The following is a 5,142-nucleotide window of genomic DNA, read 5'->3' on the forward strand; positions in this document are numbered from 1 at the left end:
GAGATGGACCAGGGCCTGTCTGGAACCCAGAGCCTAGTGGGTCAAGAGTTTGTTGGCTTATTTACCAGATGTGAAGCAATGAAAGCCAGACAGGTGCTGGTGGGGAAGACAGTGCTGTTTCCTCTGTTGTGTTTTGTTTTTGTTTGTGTTCAGTGAGACAGGGTCTTGCTCCATCACCGGGCTGGGTTGCAGTGGTGCCATCTTGGTTCACTGTAGCCTTGACCTCCCAGGCTCAAGTGAATCTCCCATCTCAGCCTCCTGAGTAACTGGGATTACAGGCATGCACCACAATGCCCTGCTCATTTTTGTATTTTTTGGTAGAGATGGGGTTTCACCATGTTGTCCAGGCTGGTCTTGAACTCCTGAGCTCAAGTGATCTGCTTGGCTCGGCCTCCCAAAGTGCTGGATTACAAGGTGAGCCACCGTGCCTGGCTGTGCCAGTGTTTCAAGCTGTTGCTTGTTGACACATCAGTTTTTCTTGCTTGGACAGGATGATCTCTGTATGCTTTATGGTAAACACCACAGGTGTTCAATACATTTAACTGACCAGGTGAATGCAGTTGTAACTATAGAAATGGAGGGAAAGAATTCTGGTCACTGCATCTTCTGATTTTTCAGGTGAGAGTTCCTTGAAGCTTCACGGCAATTCCCCAGCCACAGAGTGTCTGAAGACTGCTGCAGGTCCAGTTTGAGTTGCTTTTACTCTCCAGGAACACACAGATGTGACTAAAAAAATCTGCATTCCCCCAAAGTAACAAAATTCATGCTACTCCAGAGACCCAGACAAAGGGGAATTAAGCTTGCTTGAACTTGAGCCTGGGGACCAGGACGCTGATGGAGGCTTTGCAGATTCTTGGGGTCTCCATGGAGACGAACAGATTCTGGCAAAATTTCCTTCTTGGGAGAAAGGCAGTGTTGGCTGCTTTCTTTCCTCTGGACGCCCTCAGAATGCAAGACTCATAAAAGTGCTGTGTATAGATTCTCTGCAGGCATAGGGCCATTTTGTACCATTTCTGGCTTCTTCAGAGCCCTCCTGAAGAGCTGTCTGGCATTCAGCATCCAGGGTGTCCAGCTGCCTCCACGAACAGTAAGAGCTCATCAGTAATGGGTGACACAAGTCACACAACCAAGAGCCATGTGTCTGATTCATAACACCTTACGCAAAGTGAATGCTCACGATGTTTTTTAGCAAAAAATGTGTGGAGAATAAAAAGGAATAATAGCCAAGTTTCCAGGTGACTCTCTTCCTTAGAGCTGAAAAACAAAAACACATGGTTCAGGCTTCTCAAATGTTAAGGGCTTACAATTAACCTACAATTAACCAGAGATCTGGTTATAGAGAAGCTTCTGATCTGATTCAATAGGTCTGGAGTGTAGTTGGAAGCTCTGCATTTCTAACAAGCTCCCTGGTGGTGCTCATGCTATGGTTTCGAGGACTGCCCATAGGGCCACAAGGAAGTAAATGGGGCAGCCAACTGTCAGTCAAATTCTGAGCCAGGGCAACAGTCACGCTTGAGTTTACGTGCATGAGGTCCAGTGTAGTGCTGGAAGATTCATTTCTTTTACACCTGTGGAAATATATGAGCATGCATACTGTCTTCGTCTGTTTGTGTTGCTATGAAGAAATACTTGAGGCTGGGTAGTTTAATAGAGAAAAGACTTATTTGGCTCACAGATATGTAGACTATACAAGAAGCATGGCACCAGCACCTACATCTGGTGAGGCCTCAGGCTGCTTCCACTCATGGTGGAAGGCAAAGGGAGCCAATGTGGAGAGATCACATTGTGTGTGTGTGTGTGTGTGTGTGTGTGTGTGTGAGAGAGAGAGAGAGAGAGAGAGAGAGAGAGAGAGAGAGGTGGGGAAGGAGGTGCCAGGCTTTTTTTCAGGAATGAATAGGATAAGAATTCACTTATTACCTTGAGGATGACAGCAAGCCATTCATCAATCTTCTCTCATAACCCAAACATCTCCCACCGGGTCCCACCTCCAACATTGGGAATCACATTTTAAAGTGAGATTTGGAGAGGTCAAACAAACCAAACTCTAGCATATACCAAGCACACGAATTGAATGCTATCTTTACACCAAGGAGACAAGTGTTGTGGGCAAGTCAATACAGCACATGATTTTGAGTGATTTTTAAAATATTTCAGAATCATTGAATATTTTTAGTTTTTTTTCATCATAGCTTCATTCCCTCAACAAGTATTTATGGAATATTTGTCATGTATTAAGCATCTCTCATAGCCGTGGAAGACACTCTTCCTATTCTCCTTAAGTTCCCTCTCTAGTGAGTGAGGCAGAGATAAAACAAATGATAATAGTATAACAGTGTCGTGATAGTTCACACCAGCATTGTACAGCAGCATTATGTGAGCCATGGATTCTAGCCTCCAATGTAATTTAGAATTTTCTAGTTCCCATGTTTAAAAATGTAAAACAGCAACAAACCCCATGTGAAATTAATTTTAACAGTATATTTTATTTTAATCCACTGTAGTCAAAATTATCCTTTCAATTCGTAATCGATCTAAAAAGGCATTAGTGAGATATTTTGCATTTTAAAAAATGCTAAGTGATAGATAGATTCCCCTCCAAATCTCTCACTGAAATGTGACCCCCACTGTTGGAGGTGGGGTCTGGCGGCAGGTATTTGGGTCATGGGGGCAGATCCCTCATGCATGGCACCGTGCCCTTCTCATGCTAATGAGTGAGTTCTTGCTTTATTAGTTCCCACAAGATCTGACTGTGGAAAGAGCCTGGAACCTCCTCTTTTCTGTTGCTCCTTGTCTGTCCATGTAACATACCTGCTCCCCCTTCACTTTCCACCATGATTGGAAGCTTCCTGAGGCCTCACCGGAAGCAGATGCTGGCACAATGCTTCTTGTATAGGCTTCAGAAGTGACAGCCAAGTAAATCTCCTTTTTTGTGAATAACCCAGCATCCAGTATTCCTTTACAGCAACGCAAAATGGACGAATACACTAAGTTATCAGAATCCGGTGTGCATTTTGCCCTTAGAGAACATCTGAATTCGGACTAGCCATGATTCACACACTCAGGAGCCACACATCTGAGATGATTGCAGTTGTCAACCACAGTGCACCAAAGACTTACTCATGTAACCAAATGCCACCTGTTCCCCAAAAACCTATGGAGATAAAAAATTTTAAATAATAATAATAAAAAAAAAGAAAATGGGGGCTCAGGAGATGAAGGCACCGGTGGAAGATCCAATAAGCGATAAGATCCAATAGCCAAATCAGGATGGAAGCTGAGGAGTGGAGTGGGTGACAACCGTGTTTGCTGTAGAAGCTGAGGGGTGGGTCAGGGAAAGAGGTAATCTACTGCACTGCAGGGAAGGGTGGGAGAGTCACATCTGGAGGGGTAGAGAAGAGATTTGAGAAGCTTCTGCTACCGGTCCCAAGGAATAGATGGGTGTGGTGGGAAGGTGGGTCGCCACTCCTGGAAGCAGTTGAGAGGGCAAGCTTGGTGCTTAGAAATGGGCTCAGAGAGAAACCTTGGTGCTCTCTCATCCTGCATCACTCACCTTCCCTCTCACCGGTGATTGGCTGAGAGACTGTTGTGTCCAGAGGCGCAGTGTTTCTGGCTTCTTGTTCTAGCCCAGTGAATCTATTCTGAATGTGTTCTGAGCCCAGGATGGAGCCAAGCCTTGTGGCTTCTGTTCGCTGAAGGGTGACTATCTTCTGTCTTCCTTCGGGGCAGGCTTGGAGTGACCCTGTCCTCCTGCCTGTTTTTCTCTTGCTCCTAGAGCTCCGATGCTTCTCTGAGATGATGCCACAGTGGAGCCTCTGGCACTTCAGGAAAAGAAGGAACTGCTCTTGAGAGCTCTTTCCAATAGGCTGTCCCAGTCAGCTAAAGCAGTGGCCATAGAGCAGTGGCCATAATCAAGGGGCGCTCATTCTGATTCTGACTCTGACCAGAAAGGTGAGACACTGTGCCAGGCTTTTTACAAACATGCCCAACTTATCTCCCCACTTTTTTTTTTTGAGCTACCACTCAGACTTACATCCTCTCCCTCTCCCTCTGCCAGAGGAGGAGAAGGATGATCATCCATGGCAAAAGGTAGTTGCAGTGAAGCAACACCAACAGCTGGCTTCAGCTTAAGAGAGGATGCTGCGCCTCCACCCGGTGGTTTCCGGGGCTCTACCTGTTCAGAGAAACTTCTCTAGCAGCAAACTATGGAAATAATCCCTGAAAGTACAGTCTTGCAATTCATTCCTCTTAATAAACCAGTAGACAGGTATTGTCGCCCCATTTTACAGATGTGAAAACCACAATGTGATACCAGCTTACTCCTGCAAGAATGGCCATAATTAAAAACTAAAAAAGTTAATAGCTGTTGGTGTGGATGCCGTAAAAAAGGGAACACGTCTACACTGCTGGTGGGAATGTAAACTAGTACAGCCACTGTGGAAAAGACCGTGGGGATTCCTTAAAGAACTAAAAGTAGAACTACCGTTTGATCCAGCAATCCCACTACTTGGTATCTACCCAGAGGAAAAGAAGTCATTGTACAAAAAAGATACTTGATCACACATGTTTAGAGCAGCACGCAATTGCAAAAATGTGGAACCAACACAAATGCCCATCAATCAACGAGTGGATAAAGAAACTCTGATATATATATATATGTATATATATATATCCATCCAATGGAATACTACTCAGCCATAAAAAGGAACGAATTAATGGCATTTGCAGCAACCTGGATGGGATTGGAGACTATTATTCTAAGTGAAGTAACCTAGGAATGAAAAACCAAATATCATATGTTCTCACTCATAAGTGGGAGCTAAGCTATGAGAATAAGAATGACACAATGGACTTTGGGGACTCAGGGGGAAAGGGTGGGTAGAGGATGAGAGATAAAAGACTACTAATTGGGTTCAGTGTATATTGCTTGGGTGATGGGTGCACCAAAATCTCACATATCACCACCAAAGAACTTACTCATGTAACCAAATGCTACCTGTTCCCCCAAAAACCTATGGAGATCAAAAATTTTAAATAATAATAATAAAAAAAGAAAATGGGGGCTCAGGAGATGAAGACACTGGTGGAAGATCCAATAAGTGATAAGTAGCCAAATTAGGATGGAAGCTGAGGTGACTGTGCTTC

The 5,142-nt window shown here is 44.5% G+C and overlaps 1 non-coding gene across 1 annotated transcript; it reads right to left on the reverse strand.

Annotated features, from left to right (window-relative positions):
• Window positions 1–4,015: 4,015 nt before the first annotated feature.
• Window positions 4,016–4,231, reverse strand: LOC126933328 (small nucleolar RNA U3). The gene has a single exon (XR_007718556.1). It is a non-coding gene; the product is annotated as a small nucleolar RNA U3 (small nucleolar RNA).
• Window positions 4,232–5,142: the final 911 nt, after the last annotated feature.

Source organism: Macaca thibetana, chromosome 12 (genome assembly GCF_024542745.1).
Source record: "Macaca thibetana thibetana isolate TM-01 chromosome 12, ASM2454274v1, whole genome shotgun sequence".
In the NCBI taxonomy this organism is placed as follows: domain Eukaryota; kingdom Metazoa; phylum Chordata; class Mammalia; order Primates; family Cercopithecidae; genus Macaca; species Macaca thibetana.